Genomic DNA, 20,962 nt, shown 5'->3' on the forward strand with positions numbered 1-20,962 from the left:
GATTGATCCAGAATTCTCGTGCTATGTAAGTAAATAACACGTTCGTTCCGCAACACTGCTCCGACCCAGGTTGCTGATCAATCTCTCTAGCAATCACCCCAAACGAAGAACATCACGAAGTCGTTATGTAAGGTTTCCCACTTGAGTCCATTAGTAGCCAAGGTCTTTGTTTCAGGCGTCATTCACTCTACTGACACTCTTTTTATTAACTATTTGCCGCCATACTTTCCTATCCTGGCATACTTCTCTAGCTTCTTTTATGTCCATGTTTTTTTTCATGCAGGCTCTCGTGTTTCTGTGATTTCTTATGACTCTTCTAAGTAGGGTCTCATTCACACATTCTAACCATTCTTTCCGCGGTCTACCTCTGGGCACCCTGCCATTTACTTTACCTTGATACACATGCTTCGTTAGTCGTTCATTTGGCATTCTCTCAACATGCCTGAACCATCTTAACCGATTACTTTCCCATGTGTCTACTAGCGTCTCCTCTGCACCACATTCTTTTAGAATTATCTAGTTACTTACTTTGTCCATCAGAGTTTTCCCGCATATTATGCGCATGAATCTTATGTCAATTACGTTAATTTTACTCTTATCTTTTTCTTGATAAGTCCATGTCTCGCTACCGTATAGTACAGTCGGTACAAATATAGAATTATGTATTGCCATTTTAGCTTTATTTGATATATTTTTACTTGCGATAAGGGGACCTGCTCTACCAATAAACTTCTTACCTTCATTTATTCGTCTATCTAATTCCTCATCTATCTTCCCGTCCCTAGTAAATAAGCTACCAAGGTATACGAACTTATCCAACTTGTTCAATTCTCTCATCATTTAATAAAATATTGCATAGCGTTTTCTCACTCTTTCCTTCGAACACCATAGTTTTTTTTATTTGCGTTAATTTTGAGGCTCATGCTCTTCATGCTTGCATCTAGTTTATTTAACATTCTTTGTAAGTCTTCGATAGACTCTGCGATAACAACCCTATCATCTGCGAACGCTAACCCACGTACCCTTACTGTTTGGAGATCCACACCCTCTTCGTCGAAGAGAGCCATTCTTAAACACTTGTTCATAAATAATATAAATAACCATGAAGACATAACGCATCCTTGTCTAACTCCTTGAATAATATCGAAACAGTCACTCAGTTTTCCATTCACTCTTACACTCGCTTTGCTACCTGTATATATTGTTTTTATAGCTTGTAGGATCCATCCATTGACTCCATACTCTTTCAGAACTTCCCAAAGTATACTTCTATCTACCTTGTCAAAAGCTTTTGCTAGGTCAACAAATGCACAGAAAACTGTTTTTCCTACTCTCAAACCTTTTTCTGTTATTTGCCTTAAGCTAAATATTTGATCCATACATGACCTTCCTGGCATAAAACCACTTTGGACTTCCCAAATCTTTGCCTCTGTTATTTTCATTACCCTACAAATAAGTATTTTTGAATATCTTTTACTTACGGTGCTTAATAAGCTAATCCCTCTGCAATTATTGCAGTCGCTTTTATCTCCCTTTCTCTTGTATATTGGTATGATAATCGCTTTTTTCCAATCGTCTGGGACGTCTCCCATCTCGAAACATAAATTGGTATGCACGCGCCACCGTGTTTAAGCATTTCAGCGTTAATACCTTCTACCCCGGCAACCTTACCGTTTTTCAAGTTCTTAATTATATCTCTAACCTCAGTGACACAGACTTTCTCAATTGAGTTTTCCATCGCACCGTGTTCAACATCGCAGTTGTGGTGTCCTATAGCTTCATCTCCGAATTGTCTCCTAAAATAGTCTCTGAAAGCCTCTTGTATTCCGTCTGCATTATATACCATTTCCCCCCTACTATTTCTCATGTTGAAAATTTCTGTACTTTTGTTTCCTTTCATTTTTTTAGAAAGTAGTTTCCTGCTTCCTTCAAAGTCGTTTTGTATTTTTATATCTTCTTCTGCTCTAATTGTATCTTTACTTTCTTTAACTAATCGTTTAAGTATCCTGTTTTCGCGTCTATAATCACTTCTACGTCTATTTCTTTCTTCATTGCTAAGACCTGCGATGTTCAAAGTTCTCTTGTACGCTTCTCTTTTTGCTTTTTGGGCAGCCTGAATTTCATCATTCCACCACGCATCACCAGACATTCTTCCTACAACTGCGGTACCAAACACTTTGATCGTACATTTAACAAGGATATCCCGTAACATTGTCCAGGCGCCCTCTATATCTTTGTTTTTTATACGGTCCTCCCATGTTGCCCTATCTATAATTATTATTACTTAAAAAAAGGGAAAAGGATTAAACAACTACAACAGGGTCCTATTAGGATCAGGGAAAATAAAATGTGAAAATTATTTTGCAATATCTGAATAAGCAGTGCCAAACCAAGTTACACCCAAAAAGAAATTGTAATAGGAATTTGATATAATAGTTTTCAACATAGAATGTAGAAAATTTCGCATTGTGGTCTGTGCACAAATGTGGAGGGTAATGCAAAGACCAAACGCGGAGCGCGAGGTAGCGCGAAGCGCGAGAATGAACAATCACGCGCCCTAGATGCGCTCAAACTAGCGAGCGAAGCAAGCCGTGCGTGCAGCGCCCCATGAGAATGTTCTCGCAAAGCGGGCAGATTTTTAAAATTAATTTCTATAATGATAAAATCTAATTATATTACTTTTGGTTAAAAAATTATATTTTTCAGATAAAAATCATTTATTTGTTTGAAACTTTCTAGATTTTGTAAAAAATTCGTAATTTTTTGTTAAAAAGTAATATTCTTGGTTGAAAAGTAATATTTTTTATTAAAGATTCAGTTATTCAAAAAAAAATCGTTTTCAGTTTATCAAAAACCAATTTATTAAAATGAAATTTCTATTCTACTATTTTTGGTTGAAAATTGATATTTTAAATTGAAAATTGACCTTTTTCACTAAATAATTCAACAGAACTTAGGTGAAAATTCGTCATTTTTGATAGAAAAATAAAATTCTTACCGAAACGTTGGTAATGCTATTTTATTAATTTTTTATTTTTATTTTTAATGTTATTTTATTGTATTTGGACGATAAAAAAAAATAAAAAATACGAAAGAAAGAAGAAGAGAAGGAAGGGAATGTGGCTGGCTGCCTTCTCATTTTTCTTTCCTCGTTTTTTTAGATCACAATAGAATTTTTTTGTTTATTCGTTGTGCTCCAAATTTGGTCGTTGGATTCTTGGTTTTTCTAACAGGTGTTTGAATCAGAAAAATGATATTTAAAAAAAAATGTATCTTTTTTTGTTAAAAATATCATTTTCTTAAACCGTCTTTTTAAACAGAGAAATTAATCTTCGCGGTTGAAAATTCATCTTCTTCATTGAGGGTTTAATTTTCTTTTTTTGAAAATTCCTTCATAGTAAGTCAAAAATTAATTTATGTAAAATAAAATTGGATTATATCATTTTTAGTAGAAAATTGATATTTGAAATTAAAAATTGATCTTTTTAAATTGAAAATTCAACCATCTGTTTGAAAATGCACATATTTCGATGAAAATTCGTGTTTTTGTTAGGAAATTTGTCCTCTTGGTTGCAAATTTATCTTTGTGATTAAAAACAAAACTATTAAGTTTCACATTCCTTTTTTCTAAATTGAATTCTTTAACTACAAATTTGCCTATCCCACTTTCGGTAAAACATTGAAATTTTGAATCACAAATTGATATTTTTGTGTTGAAAAATCTTTTGGATTGAAGATTCAACTATTTTATTAAAAATTTAACTGCAAAACTTTAGGATGAAAAAGTATATTTATAATTGAAAATTAATTTTTTTAGTTGAAAACTCGTCTTTTTGGTAGAAAATTAATTCTCTTTGTTAAAATCTTATCTTGTTTATTGAGGATTCAACTATTTTCAAAATTTTTTTATTTATTAAAAATTATTGCCTTTAAGGAAAATTTTTTATTATTTCATTGTTGCTTGAAAACTAATCGTCTTTTGTGGAGAATTAATTTTATGGGTAAAAAATTAATCTGTTTTTTATTATTTTTAATTGCTTTTTATTGTCTTGTACGGGAAAAAACCGTCTCGCATAATTGACTGTAAAAAAAATTATATCGCTGAGAGATTCTGCTAAATAATGTGTAGAACCAGCTTGATTTTAAGTGAATTCTATCTTATTCCACATACTTTTCATAACTTTGTTCTTTGCTTGAATCTTAATTCGATTGAAAACAATTTACATCTGTATAAGGTTTCTTACAATTTATAATAATAAATTTTCTTACAAACAGATTATCTGAAAAATAACAAAAAAGGAATAAAATAATAGAAAATGTAATATAATTACATATACGTCACTGAGAAAATAATTTGTAAGCAACTTTTTTGATTGAAAATTGTTTCATTAAATAAAAAAATAATGACAAAACTTTTTCGACGACATTGGTATTGTTTTCTCAATTATATTTCTTTGAAATAAAATAATGCTTAAAGATTACTGCAAGATTTATCAATAGTTCTTGATAAAATTAAACAAAATTTAAATTTGAAAATAAGTAATTTCCATTTTTTATTAGTTCACAAATAAGATATTAATAAAAAAATAATGCTTCCAATTGTAAAACTGCGTACCTACATGATATTGCGTACTTTTCACAGATTTAATAAAACTCTCTGATGAAGGCCACCATTGTGTGCTGAAACGTTTGAAATAACTTAATTAGCTTTAATTCACCTGACTTTATTTCTTTATTTTTAAAAGTTTCTTTAATCGAAAATTAATCTTTGTGATTGAAAATTCATCTTTTTTGATAAAACTTCTACTGTTTGATTCTGCTAAATAATGTGTAGAACGTGCCTGATTTTAAGTGAATTATATTTTGTTTTAAACACTTTTTATAGTATTGTTGTTGAATTGAAAATTAATTTATTTGAAGATTCTATTATTTGTTTTAGAACATTTTTTAAATAGGAAATTAATCTTTGTGTTGGAAAATTCGTCTTTTTTGTTAAAACTTTTGCTAGTTGGTGTCAAGTTCATCTGTTTTAATTAAAATTTGAAATAATCTGTAAAAAATTTCATTTTTTTTATTGAACATTAACTTTTATAAACTAAAAACTGAATTATTCTATTTTTGTTTAAAATTTGATATTTTCAAATGAAACTTCATCTTTTTAGTTAAAACTCATTTTATGGGTGAAAAACTAATCTGTTTTTTATTATTCTGAACATAGATGTCCAAATTCGATTTTTTTGTCTTATATCAGAAAAAACGTCTTGCATAATTTACTAAAAAACAATTTTAATCGCTGAGAGATTCTGCTACATATAATGTGTAGAACCTGCCTGATTTTAAGTGAATTCGATTTCTATTTTAATACTTTTCATAATATTGTTCTTGCATTGAAAATTAATTTAATTGAAAATTCTATTATTTGTTTATAAAAAAATTTAATAGAAAATTAATCTCTGTGATTGAAAATTCATCTTTTTTGGTAAAACTTTTACTATTTGGTGTTAAGTTCATTTGTTTTAATTAAAATTTTAAATAACCTGTAGAAAATGTCATTTTTTTATTGAGTATTAACTTTTATAAACTAAAAACTTAATTATTCTATTTTTGTTTAAAATTTGATATTTTTTTTTTGAAACTTCATCTTTTTAGTTAAAAATTATTTTATGGGTGAAAAATTAATCTGTTTTTTATTATTCTTAATACAGATTCCAAATTCGATTTTTTTGTCTTATATCCGAAAAAACGTCTTGCATAACTTACTATAAAAAATGTTAATCGCTGAGAGATTCTGCTATACAATGTGTAGAACCTGCCTGATTTTAAATAAATTCTATCTTATTATAAATACTTTTTATATTACTGTACTTAAATTGAAAATTAATTTAGTTGAAAATTCTATTATTTGTTAAAACTTTTTATATTTGGTGTCAAGTTTACCTGTTTTGGTTAAAATTTTAAATAACCTGTAGAAAATTTCCTTTTTTCCGATTGAATATTAACTTTTATATACTAAAAACTGCATTATTCTATTTTTCTTTAAAATTTGATCACCTATTTTTTAAGTTCCTTTTTAGTTGGTCAAAAACTAATTTCTCGCAGACCATTGGGTGATAATGAAAGTGCCCGTACATCCCTGTAGTATGTATCTGTTGTTAGAGGTTTTCCAAATTGTGTTTTTATAAAATAAAGATTGAGCATTTGGCAAAATTGTCGGCAAATATGAAGACCAGATACATCCATAAACCTAAACATAATTCATTCAATCCCACATTTCTTAAACCATATATTATTTAAAAGCACATAAAACATTGGAACCCCATATATTTTATGCAGCTGTTTTGTGGTAAAGGTGAAGATTCTGATATTGAGTAAAGTTAGTGTAACAATGGTGTATTTTTAGTCATTATAAGTTAGTGTCTTAGTTATTATTTGCATTCAATATAAACATTAACATTAAGTATTATTCCTGTGATGCATTGAATTTTTTATAAAATTTCATTGCAGATATAACATGCGGTAGCAACTTACTGAGATTTTGAGGTTAATATTACATTTTGCAATTCAAGAGCGAACTACTCGCAGTTTTAAAATGTATGAAAAAGATGTAGGATGAAAACATAAAAACCTATTTTTTATTTCAATCCTGATTAAAATAGTTTCTGTTTTTTCACCAAAAATTTTATAAATTTGATTGCAATTTTTGTGAAATTTGTATGCAAAATTTCACTAATTTCTAATGTATTTCAAACACGGAGTATTTTTTTCGTATTAAGAAAAATGAGTAAAAGCTTAACTTTCACCATCAGTTGGTTCTTGTATTGTAAAATTAATTTCGAACCTCAAAATCTCAAAAAGTTGTTATCGCATTTTACATCAGCAATGGACTTTGATAACAAAACTTATAACAAATACCATGCTTCATAGGAATATTACTTAACATTAATGCTTATATTAACAACCAAAAATAGATTAAACATTAACTTATAATTAAAAATATACTAAACCTACCGATAGAAATCTCAGAGTATATGCTGAAAATTCTCAAGGCTCTGAGAAGCTCTCAGAAATTCTCCGCAGGCACTCAGGTAGATATATTTAATGGTCCAAATAGCTCCTTGAAAAGCGGTATGGGTGGGAAGGTAGTAGTAAAGGAGAAGCGTTGATTCGTATTATTGACTTTGAATTTCGATTCGATTATTATTCCCAACAGTGATCCAAAAATACTTGCGCATGCTTGAACTGTGCGACGCTCATTGGCTCTAGTTCGCGTACGTATTTAAAAATCAAGTACAGACGCGCACCGTAGCCAATGAACGTCACTTAAATCCAAGCAAGCGCAGATCAAGGCAGCTCCGTTGGGATCATTAATTTAAAGAAAACACGTATAACGTTCCATTACTGTCTAACTACTCTAACTCCACGAATGCCTTTGTCGCACGCGTGTAGCTATCAAAGAACGAACAATTGTGACAATTTTTTCAATATTTTCCAATACTGTCTAAGCCTCTGACGCCTCGTGTCACACGCATATAGCAATGAAATCGAGTATTGTGACAACCGAAATCGACAATATCGTTTAGAGATTTTATATTAAGGAATATAGGAAAATAGGACATTTTTTCACACTCTTGAATTCAAAATTTTTTAAAACATTTCCTGTTGAATAGGAGGAAAAAATTAATTTTAACAGTTGGAAATTCATCTCTTTCGTTGAAAATCTAATTATTTTTGGTTGAAAGTTATTAACTTTTGTTTGAAAAGTCTACTATTGTATTTTTATAATTTGATACAAAATTAAAATGTTATGTTCAAAATTCAAAAATTTAGTTAGAAAATCATTCTGTTTTATTGAAAATTCAACTGTTTCGTTGAAATTCGTCTTTTCGTTCAAAAAGCCATCTCTTCTGGTAGAAATTTTCCTCTTTCTAAAAAAAAAATACAAATGTTTGGTTGAAAGTTGAACTTCTTTGATTAAAACTTTTCTTGTGTCTAAAATTGAACTATTTAATTAGAAATTTGTTCGTTTTTTCGGTGCGAAATTAGATTTTTTAACTGAAATTGGAACTAATCCCTTTTTGTTTTAAAACTAATCTTTTTTTGTTTGAAATTTTAACTAATTAGTTGAAAATTTATTTTTTAACTAAAAATTTAACTATTCCATTTTTAGTCCAAAATTTTTTTCCCTAAAATTTAAACTATTTTTTTTTTAAATGTATCTTATTCAGTTGCAAATTTTACTATTTGGTTAAAAATGTATTCATCTTGTTAAAAACACATATTTTCGGGTAAAAAATTCCCTTTTGTGATTTAGTCTGTAATGTGTAGGCATGATACCTTTTGAAAAAGTGATTAGATTGGATTTAGCTTGGGCACAAGATTTTAAGGGAAGTTGTTTTAAGCCCAACAACGCACGAGAAGGAAAAATCTAGACAAGCAAAACGTTTCTTTGAGGATTTTATAAAAGATTATTGTAACAACTTTTGAAAGTTTCTTGGAAAATCGAAAATTCAAATTTTGATTGCACAAGAAAAAATGATAAAAGCCAATTTCCATTGTCGGTTAAACTATTGAAGATTCGAAAAAACATGAACAGAAAAAAAATATGCACCTGAAAAAATTTTGTAGAAAAAAAATGAAGTAAAAAAATTTGTTATCAATCACTATCTAATAGGATGCGTACATTTTGTGTTATTCGTAAAAAGAAGAGAATTAAACATAAAAAATTTAATTTTTCGTCAAACGATACAAGCTACGAAAAAAATATAAAAAGTGTTTCACCAAAAAAAAAGCTGCCAATTTGTTGTCAAACCTTTTTTTAGGATACGTATTTTTTTATTTTAATCGCGCAAAATGATATTACAAATATATAAATTAAATTTATGGAAAAAAACACAAGGTACAAAAAAAAGCTCAGTAACAAAATTGTTTTTACATCGGATCTTAAAATGTGCTTTTAACCCGTTTTGATGAGAATGTTTTCGTTAAAGCCGAAAAAGCTTTAACAAAAGAGAATTCACAATCACTGAATTTCAGTTATCGATGGTTCCACGTTTAATTTTAAAAGCCCTATGCCCAGGGTGCGGTCAAACACATTTAATTCGAAAGTCGATGTCTTCTGGCATAAAAGTTGAATTGGTTAAAAAAATAATCTATGTTGGCTAGCACTTAACAATTTGGTTAAGAATTTAACTGCTTAGAAGTTGAACTCCTTTGTTCAAAACAAAATTATTTCGGTTAAGAATTGAACTATTTAGTTAAAACGGAGTTTTTTTTTACTAAAAATTAACCTCTATTACAGTTTTGGTTGAAAATTATTCTTTTTTTTGTATAAAATTTGAACTATCTGGTTGAACATTTCTTTTTTGACAGATATTTAAAGTATTTAGTACGGAATTACCTTTTTTGTTGGAAATTAATATTGATAGATGAAAAATTCAACCGTATGGTAGAAAAATTGTCTTTTTGGCTTGGAAATTGTATAATTTGGTTGCAATTATTTTCATTCTTCATTGAAACCCTTTTTTTGGTTAACAATTTAAATATTTTTTTGAAAATCCCTTTTTTAATTCCAAAAACGATCTTTACAGGCAGAAATGTCCCCTTTTTTGGTTGAAAATGCAACTGTTTGATTTAGAATTAATCTGTTTTGCTTAAATATCAAACTATTTGGTTCAAAATTCAATTACGATATGAAAAGATAAACTCCTTTGTAAACAAATAATTTTTTTATCAAATTTTGTTTCTCTTTTGGTTGAATTCATTATTTTAACTGAAAATTCAACTATTTCTATGTTGGGTGAAATTCTACTTTGTTAAAGATTCTTTTATTTACAAGATTCGTCACTTTACACTTTCAAAATTTGTTTTCTTTTTCTGAAAATAAACTAATTTTACTGGAAATTTAACTAATTTTCAGTTGAAAAATTTATCTTGACTAGTAAAAATTCATGTATTTTGTTGAAAATTCGTTTTTTTATAGAAAATTAATCTTCTTAATTGTAAATTAAATTATCAAATCTCACAATGAACTATTTAATTGACAGTTCATCTTGTGATTTTGACAGTATATATTTTCATATTGAATTCAACCGTTTTTGGTTTCAAATTAAAATCTTTTTGGTTGTAATAAAAACTACTACATTTTACGAGAAGAATAAACGTTGGTTGTAATAAAAACTACTATATTTTACGAGAAGAATTACTCTTTTTTTTGAAAATTCAATTATTTGGTAGAAAATTTACTTTTTTGATGAATATTTATGATTTTGGTTGAAAATTTAACTATTTTGGTAGAAAATTGATCCAATTAGTTAAAAATTAAGATATTTGATTAAAGTTTTAACACTTTGGTAGAAAGTTAGACTATTTGGTTAAAATTTATAATATTTATTTGAAAATTTAACTATTATCTGAAAACAAAATTTTTTATTAATAAATCAGACAGTCGGATTGAAAATTCTGTTTTGTGTATAATTAATCTTTTTGGCTTCAAAACTGCACAATTTTGTTGGAAATTTATAGAAAAATAATATTGTTGTTTGAAACTTGAATTTCCTTGAAAATTGATCGCTTTTTGTTTTTTGACAAAAATTAATTTTTTGTGTAGAAAAATTATCCTTTTTGTTAAAAATTGATCACTTTTTGTTAAAAATGCAACTGCATTTTTTAAAATTAATTTATTTCCAATTGTCTTTTTTTTAATTTGTCATTTTTCTATGAATTCAATTTTTTTTGTTTCTAATTAGAGTCTTTTTTGTTTGACACATTGCCTATTATATGTTTCATTTCGAATTAATCTTTTTCAGTCGAAAGTTCAACTATTTGGTAGAAAATTATCATTTTTGATAAAATAAATCTCATTTTTTTCTAGAAAATTCATTATTTTAGTTGAAAAGTGTATTTTTTCAATTCGGAAACAAATTTTTTAACTGCAATTTTACAACTCAATTTTTAGACGAAATTTGATATGTTTAGTTGAAAATTCACAGATGTTAAAAATTCGCCTTTAACACAGAAAATTAATCTTCTTGGTTGGAAATTGAACTACTCCCTTGTACAAATTCATTTTTAATTTTGATCTGTTCTGTTAGAAATTCTTGTTCTTCAAAATTGAAAATTAATTTTTACAATGGTAAATTCATCTATTTCATTTTTGGTTGCAAATCTATCTTTTTTGGTTTAAAAATCAAGTATTGGTTTTGAAAATTTATCTTCTATTTAAAAATTCAACCACTTGTTGAAGATTCAACAGTTCTGTAAAAATTAATTTTCGATCCAAAAAAGAGGATCAGTTCGATCCTAACTTGATAATTAGAATGCTATACAACGAATTGATATTCCGATATTTACTGTGTAATTCGACATTTTATAATTGAAGTATAATAAAATAGCAACGAGCAATTATAAGCGAAAGAAAAACAATAAAAAATTCAGTTAATTAACTATATAGTTGATATTTTGTGATAATTACAGCCCGGAAAGATTAGATAGGAGGATGATGTTCAGTTATGCGTAAGCACGTACGTTTTTGTCCCAGCTTCCCCTGAAAGAGAATTCTCGACGTTTTGCTCACGAACTCACGCAATCTTTGAGTTATCAGCAATGCCCCTGGCACTCGTCGAAATTGATGTGTTACCCTCTAGTAGCCCCACATTAGACACGCAAACTGCTAGCTCCTCGATTTCTTTATCTCCGAAAAAGGCAGAAATAAGGACCAGGAAGAGGGGAAATAAAACAAAAATCGTTGAAAAAATATTATTTTTGAACCCCAGGATAAATCTATTCATGCCAGAAAGATCTTTATATTCAAATATGCTGTTTTTTTTATTATAACTAATTATTCGTACAATTGGATTGGTAACATTAGATCTACAAATAATTTCCTTGCTTTTACTTTGACGTCTTGGATCATTAAAATACTTTATAAATTTAGCAATAACGTATCTATTATTTATTTATAAAAACATTGATGGAGGCTTCTGAACGAACTTTAGAAAAAATAATTCATTAAAAATTGTTTATTTAATACTAGTTATTTAGATTTTTAATTTTTGCTTTCCCTTTTGGGAAAAGTTACAATTTTTTTAATGCCAATGATCAAAGGCTCATTTTATTCTATAAAGAAGTCTCTACAATTATATTCGAGTAGGCTTTATTAAAAAATGCCTTGATCATTAGGATTAAATAAAAATTGTAGATTTTTCCTTAAGAGAAAGCAAACACTAAACCTGTAATAAATACTTTACGTAAACAATTTTAACCTAAATTATTTTTTTCTGAAGTACGCTATAAGGCATCCCTAAATATTTGCAGGAATAAATTATAGATCTATTTTTTTTTATTGTATAAGAGATAAAAGTAAAGGTATTATAAAAGTAAAAGTATTGGTTAACCTGTAATCGAAAACGGTGTAGTTGAGATATTTTTGATATCATAATAGTATTTCATTCATTAAATTTAGAAATGAAATAAAAAATAAAATTTATGAATAAAAATAAAATTTAGAAATAGTGTTACTCAAATTTTTTCATTCCACATCAATTAAAGACATAAACGTAATTTTACCCGAAAGCGCTCCTGCGATTATTTTACTTTTCAGCTTGAAATATATTCTTGAGATGACAGAAAACCACATCCAATCAAAAAAATATTACGAGAAAAAATGTTATTGAATATTTACTAATAATTTGATCAAAACTTTTTCATTTCTCAGAAGTTAATTACAAAAATCGGGTTTTATAAAAAAGCGCCTCTGATTATTTTAATTTTTACTTTAAAATGTTCTTGGGAAAACAGATAACCACATGTAATACAACATGTCTATTACAATTTTTTTTCCAATATTAATCATATAATCTCATGGAAATTTCTCCAGTTTTAAATAATTAAATACGAAAATCTACTTTTTTCAATAAGCGCTCGACCGATAAACAACCAAAAATCGCATTTACTTGGAACTTGCATATAAAATTGGTAAATTCCCACCAAAAATTCTATTTGAATTTGTAATACTTGTACTTTTTAAATTATAATTCAAAATTTTAGTCAGAGTACTTGCAATTTGGATCCTTTTTTACCTATAAACTAGGAATTTTTAAATTATTTGTTATTCTAAGTATTGTTGTAACTTAATAATTTCTTAATATGACAGATTTAGGACTGATTTCTGTTCCGATTTCGAAAAAATTATGTCCGATATATTTGAGCCAAATCGGTTAATATTACTTCCTAGTACACAGCCCTTGAAATTATGTATAGAAATAAACATCTTGAAAAAATTAAAGATAGCGGCTAATTAAATTACAAAAAATACAAAAATTTTAGGAATGTAAAATACTGTCCATGGCGTAACTGCAACCGTGTAGGCCCCGCCGCAGAAATGTTTAGGAGGCCCCTCTTATAAAATTAAAAAGCAAACAGCGTATTAGTGTAGCTGAAATACATTTTTTTTTTCTCTCAAAGTTCATTTTATAATATACTGCCAATTATATTCTATTTTAGACAATTTATATCATAAATTATACATAGTTCTGACTTGAAAATTACCCAGTGGGCACAAAATTTGGCGACCTCTTTATGACATCGTTACGACATCGTTACGACATCTTTACGACAACTTTACGACATCCTATGTCCATGTAGTTTCGGTATCATTGCGATATCGTAAAGACATCGTAAGACCATACGACTTATTTACGATATCGTAAAGAGGCCTTAACGACATGGACGTAGGATGTCGTAAAGTTGTCGTAAATATGTCGTAACAATGTCGTAAAGGCGTCGCCAAATTTCGTGCCCACTGGGTAGTACTGCACCGTTAAAAAAATTATTTGCTCGTTTTGTTATATTGGAATTCGTCTCGCATTCATTTTGACAGACCTATTAATAACAATTTCGATATCCAATTATTTTGCATCATCAAGTTCGATTGTCAGTAGAGATAGATTTAAGAATCAGCTTTGATGCATTCTATTCCGTAAATAGTATTTTATCATTTTTAATTTGCTGAGGGTCTTTTCGCAAGTTGCTATACTGTAACATGCACAGCTAAATAAATTCTTAAGAGATTACTTCTCAAAACTCGCTTTCCATGAAGCTGTATTTAATGAGTAAAGTCTCATCGAACCCGTTACTATTCAAAAATGGGATAAATTTGATGACTAGCAAAGTCTGTACCTTTTTTAATTCTTCCTTGCAGTGTTTGAGATTGTAAGTGAACGAGTTAAATCTATATTTTATGCTTCAGGTAATTTTGATGAAACATTTACTTCGTTTAGTATATTGGAAAGCATTGTGCACATCATTATAAATTCAAACTTCACCACATTTTTTCAATTTTAGCTGCTTGTAGCTGCAATAATCCGTAAGGTTAAGTTGCTTCATTATCTGAGCAGATTTCGGAATATTTCAGATATGTAAAAAAATAATCTAGACAATTTTAAATAAAATTTTGTTTATTTGAGAAGAGATCACACAATTTCAGGAAAAATTTAAACCAGTTTAGGAGATTGTGAGGATCGTTCAAAACTTGGAAAAAAGTCTAAATATTTTAAATTTTCAAATCTTCGAGATTTGTTTCTGGTCATTTTAGAAATCTAATGTGATGTTTTAAAATCGTTTTGAGTATTCTCTTAAAATTGAAAATTGTTGAAATCCATTGAATTACACTGAAATCTATTAAAAACTATTGGGTTAAAAATTCTAAATTAAGCATAATATTGAATGATTTCGAGTAGTACCCGTGCAGAAATTGCCAAATGTTTGCCTTATTTCCGATTTGCGCCAGATCGGGCACACAATTTTGTGGTTGTTAAATTTGGCCCCATCTAGACCCCGACTTAACAACCAAGCTTGCCAGTAGATGGCGCTCCATTAATTTCGGGGACAAAATAAGTGGAAAAAAATGCCAAAAGTGAGCACAAGACGAGTGCGTAGGTATAGTATATGTCAAAATATTCCAGAATTACCTGTTAAAGACTATAATAAGCAAATTTATTAAGAATGTTAAGATAAAACCTAACCTCGAAATGAGATTATTTATTTATAAGAAAAGTAGCAAAAGTAATATTTCATTTGTTGAATGTGAAAACGAATTAGATCAACGATGACGTCATGAACATATTTATTTTCACGTATTTTTAGGTGATTCGATACTTTCCACAATTAGGTTCAATATACAAAATTGAAAGCAACTTCAATTTAGAAATTAAAACCAAAAATATATTGCAAAATACTTAAATAGTTTTTCATATATAAATGCTGGCTGTTATATTGTGTCGTTTGAGTTTTTCCGTTTGCTCGAAAAAAAGTGTCTGACACACTCCAATTTTTTCATATCGCGATCTGTTAGATAACCTGATATTTATATTCTCAAATTTCAGTTAAGGAGGTGATATATTCGGTTTTAATATTATTTTATTTAAGAATCCCTTTTAATTAAGAATAAGAAAAAAAATTAATATGGGCCAGATCGGGGCCAGGTATGGTCATCTCTGGGCGTAGCGCTTGGGCCCCGATCGGGCATCGCGTTTTATTACGAGTCTGACCCCATCTATATAGCCTGATTTTGGCCAAATTCTGCCCGATCTGGCCCCGATTAGATCCAAATTGAAATTTCTGCACGGGTAAATTTGGTTAAAAGCCATAAATTGCCATAAATCTTTCAGCAGAATTTAATACTCCTCCTAATAATAGAATATTAAGTTTGATTCATAAACTTCGGTTCTAAAATATTTTTAGAAAAAAGATTGTTTAAACAAATTAGATTTGTTGAAATAATTAAAAAATGGTTAGATACACAAAATTTTTAATTTCGAACTTATTGTTTTTTTAAATTTTTATATAAGTAAATACACAAAATACAATAAAAGTGATCTGTTTGTATTTAATTGTAATGAATCTTAATTTTGTGCGATTTTGAAAAAGATTTTACAAAAAATGACAGTTGGAGAAATATTAAACTTTCTTGTATACATTTTTCTACCGAGATTACATAAGGAAATCTTCTCTTATTCCAATAAAATCAGTAGCTACTTATTTTTATATAATCCAAAGAAAGACCGCTCATTTCCTACTTCGTGTAATTAGAATATTTTCTGATGCAATCTATCAAATTAAAGGTTAATTTATACGAAAATATTTGATTAACTTTTTCATAATTTTGTCTTAATTTTCATTACTTTCTCTCGTTCGCTGAAACATTAGTTGCTCCTCTTTCGCTTTTTCTTACCTATTCTATTTTCGAAACGATCACAGACATTGCACGTAGAATATAAAGGACGGTTATTATATCCACAAAAATGGAACACTTTGTCTTCTAAATTGTAAAAAAAGGGGACGATGACATTAAGCCAACCATGAAAATCCTCCAATATAAGATTAACACAAAAAATAAAATTAGAAATATTTCCATAAACAATATTTGGGCTGCTCTGTATAATATATGTAGAAACAAGTTCGAGCGAGTCCATGTAAAGAATCAGGTCTCACTTGTTCTCAGTATGGCATGAATTCTATTTTTTACGGCCTTATTTCTGGCAAAAAAGCTTTCAAAAACACGAAAGATTCCATGCAAATATCCAGAATTAAATAAAAAGTCAAAACAATATTAGAAATATTTTTATAACCAATATTTCGACTGTTTGTACAATATAGAATCAAGTTCAGGTAAGTCCGTCTCAAGAATCCAGTCTCGCTTGTTCTCACTATGGAATCAAGTATATTTCTGATAGCTTTATATTTTGCCAAAAATAGAACATTCAAAAAATAGACTTGAGCTAATCAAAATTCTCCAGTATGATATAGAATCTAGTCCGAGTGAGTCCAGATGAGGTATCAAATTTCAATTGTTCTCTATTTTTAATTAACTCTATTCTTATTAACTTTATTTCTTGCAAAGAAATCAATCTGACAAAAATAAACTGGATTCCACAAAAATCCTTTAGTGTTGTTTTCTATCACTTATTCTTTTTCTATCATCAATTTCATCTGTACGGAATAAATTCTATTTGCAACGGCTTATTTTTTTCGAAAAAAATTTCAAAAAATAGACTTGATTCTATAAAAAACATAGAATCAAGTTCGGATAAGTTCAGATAAAGAATCAAGTTTCACTTTTTCTCTATATAGAATGAAGTCTATTTTTGATAGCTTTATTTTTTGCAAATAATAAAATTCTCACAAAACAAACTTAATTCCATATAAATTCTCAATTATGAGATGAAAGCACAACATATAATTATGAAAATTTCGATACTCAATATTTCAACTGCTCTGTACAATATAGAATCAAGTTCCGGTGAGTCAAAATAAAGAATCAGGTTAGTAAAATAATAAAAAACTACACAGTAGTGAATATGACGTATCTAGAAGTTCCAAAAATGCACTAGAAATTTTTTATTTCCAAATTTCATGCGCATCCACCCAAAATTTGTACCAATGCATACAAAAATAAATGTGTTTTTTTATACTGGCCCGGCAATTTTCTTTTAGAATAGAGCTAGGAAGTCTCGGTTTCTTCTGAGTTTTTCACCTTCCTTTTAGTGTCTTAGTTGGCGAGGGATGATAATCATTGGAATTTAACCAAAATAATTGTTTAAACCATTTTTTATTATTTAAAAAATTATTTTCTAGCAGTAATGCTAGAAAGTTTAGATTTTTTCTGAAATTTTTCAGTTCAAATTCCATTGATATAATAATTTATTCTAGTTAGCAAACATATTTGTATAAACAATTTATTATTTTTTCTATATTCTATTATTTTTTATATAATATTGTCTTTTAGGAATGCTAGAAAGTTGCAGTTTTTTCTGAAATTTCCAACTTTGTAAACTCTTTACTTAAGAGTACAGTCATAATTAAGCAGGGTAAGCCAACATGATTGTTTAAAAAATTAATAATTATTAATAACTGTCTTCTCTAAGAATGATACTAAAAAGTTAAGGTTTTTTTTTAATTTCCAACTTCTTGCCAACCTTTCAGACAGAATGAGGTAATAAATTATGCAAGTTAATGAACTATTTGTGTAAATAATTTAATTCTAGAAAGTGAAAGTTTTTTCTGAAATTTTCAGATTTTCTTTGGCTCTTCAGTTATGAACAAATAATAAATAAAAATGAGAGCAAATCATTTTGTTAAGTAATATTTTGATTGTAAATATTTGTTTAGAAAATATAATCCTGACTCTTTATGTGAATTTATCTGAACTTGATTCCATATTGTATAGAGTAGTCGATTTTACTTTTAACTTTTTTTAGTAAATCCTTAACTTTAATATGAAATGGCTCTCCACATTCTTTTTCAGTATTTTTTTCTATCTTTTAATTTCGCTTTTAATGGAGAAGAAAATGTTTATAAAATTTAAAATCAGCTCTTCCTACAAGAGAAATGGTGCGGATGATTTGAGTGAGATTTTTTGGTAAAAGCGTTTTTACAGCTGGGAGTCTACCATCATCGTTTCAATGCAAACCATCTAACGAACCATCCGTTTACTGCCCTCGCTCCCGCTATATTCATCCTAAACGGATTTGGCTTCATTAACCACCCCTATCGTTACCCCAAGATTTCTTCGGCACATGCAGGAATCGTAACTATGGCAACATTCGTAAAGGCATCAATGTTGCGTGGAATTAATGCAGGACTATCTTGAAAAATAATTCGGATAAAATTTATTAATTAAAATTCAACATACAAAAAGACAAAAAATATTAACCAAAACTTCGATCTTTAGAAATCTATTAAAACAGTTGATCTATAGAAGAATGAGGCCGTTCAAAAACTACCCACCGCACGGTGACATCACAAATATACACACACTCATCTGCTTTCAAATCAAATTTTTGTCTTCTATTTTATTTAATAAACGCTCAAAATAAAACAATAGACATAAAAACATAATATTTTAACATACTTCAGAACCCAAAATTTTTTCAAAAGAGGAGAAATTGCAGTGATTTTTCACAAAAATAGGGCAATAATAAGGGAATAAATTATTTTAACTTAAGTATGGTCATGCGGTCCCATAAACCGCACCATGACTATAATGTGTGGGTTCCCGACCTATCTACAGGCTACCTTTACAGCTTTAGTTTGAAATAATATCACTCGAAAGCTCATAGGTGATCCATGGGACCGCACGACCACGATAGCGTCAATTTGTTGCAAGGTATTTAAAACTCAAGACTTCAACCACAAACAAACTTGAGCTTGATACGGCCACCCCATATTACGGAACGTGACCATCCCAGAAAAATGTTACGCCCCGATTGTTGTTCATTTGAGCAAACAGTGACAAATTAGTATAAACGTATGGACGGTCGTTCCTCCACTGGTGTAAAAGAATATTAATTCATATAATATTTTAATATTTTTATCTCAATTGCAAACTGTGTGGGATTGTTCGAAAGTCTCTTATTACATTTTTGGTTTAGAATTCAATTCGTCTGGGTATACATTCTACTGCATAGTTTAAAAATTAATTATTTTGGTAAATATGTAACTATTTTGTAGAAAAATTATATTTTTTGATTCGAAATTCAACTTCTTGGTAGACACTTGAATTACTTTATTTGAAATTAATTTTTTTTACTGACGATTCATCGCTTTGGTTTGAAAATTTAACTATTTTCCGGAAAATTTATTTCATTTTTGGCTAGACATTATTTCTTCAAACTTAAAATTCAACTATTCTCTTTTTCTTTAACAATGTATATATTTTAGTTAAAAATACAACTATTTTGTTAAAATTTATATTTTTAATTAAAAATTGATCTTCGTCATTAAAAAATCATCTTTCTAGTCGAAAATTCAAAACATTTGTCGAATGTTGAACTCTTTTGTTTGAAATTCAACTTTTAGCTGAAGATTCATCATTTTAATAGAAAGCTCCTCTCTTCGGTTACAAAATTCAATAATTTACTAAAAATTGATTTTTTGTTTTTGAGATTTAATTTCTTTATCTAAAAATTTAACTTTTCACTTTTTAGAAGAAATTTAACTTTTTTGTTAAAACTTTATATTTTGATCTGACAATTCGTCCATTTTGATCGAAAATTAAACTGTTTGGCTAAAATTAGGGCATTTAATTTAAAGTTGTACTCTTCGGTAAATAAGTACATTTTTGGTTGAAAAATCATATTTTTGGATTGAAAATTCCACTGACTTGAAAAAAAGTCGTCTTTTTGGCTTGAAAATTCAAGACTTTTGCTAGAAATTCAACAATTTTGTTGAAAATTCATGTATTTTGTTGAAAATCCTGTTTTCTTAGTTTAAAATTAAATCACTTGACAAAAAATTCATTTTTGTTGAGTAAAGAACTAATTTTCTTCTGAAAATTTAATTTTGCCATTTTTCAACTATTTGATAGAAAAATTCATATATATATATATATATATACCTTTTGTTGTAGTAGAACAAAGATTTTTATTTGTTTATAAAATTAAAGTTTTCCATTTGGATTAGTCTAAAAACTAATTTAGTCGAGATAAAATCCTAATAAGGAATAGTGGTTCTTTCTTTATTCTGAAGTTTGGAAAGAGGCTCATCTGAATCGAAGGGTACCGGCACCACCCTAAGGGTGAGAAAGAATGGAGATGCGTCATTTTTTTAGGTCGGGAGCGTGCTTTCTTTTGGTAAGGGTTTTTCCCTTTCATTCGGATAAGAACGCCCTCCTCAAGACTTTAAAGGATTACTATTGGCTATCACTCGTTTTGCATACGTCCTGCGCATGTGCTTATATACTCCATTCGTAATACGTGACCCTCTCTGAAAGGGTAGTTCACCCTATCCTTTAAAATTTAAATACGACTAGTTGAAAGCTTTTCATTGGATGCTTGAGGTCTTTATCTGCGCATGTTTTTTTAAGACTCCATCCCCTTTGTCATCGACCTCCACCCCATATCTTTAAAATAATATAGAGTCGCCACTATCGAGGGAAGGGTAAATATTTTTGGATATTCTTGAAAAT

The 20,962-nt window shown here is 28.6% G+C and overlaps 1 protein-coding gene across 1 annotated transcript in view; it reads right to left on the reverse strand.

The window, feature by feature from the left end:
• The window catches only part of LOC117178995, a 242,832-nt gene that overhangs the window by 180,443 nt on the left and 41,427 nt on the right, over window positions 1–20,962 (reverse strand). The window lies entirely within an intron of this gene.

Source organism: Belonocnema kinseyi, chromosome 8, assembly GCF_010883055.1.
Source record: "Belonocnema kinseyi isolate 2016_QV_RU_SX_M_011 chromosome 8, B_treatae_v1, whole genome shotgun sequence".
Taxonomy (NCBI): domain Eukaryota; kingdom Metazoa; phylum Arthropoda; class Insecta; order Hymenoptera; family Cynipidae; genus Belonocnema; species Belonocnema kinseyi.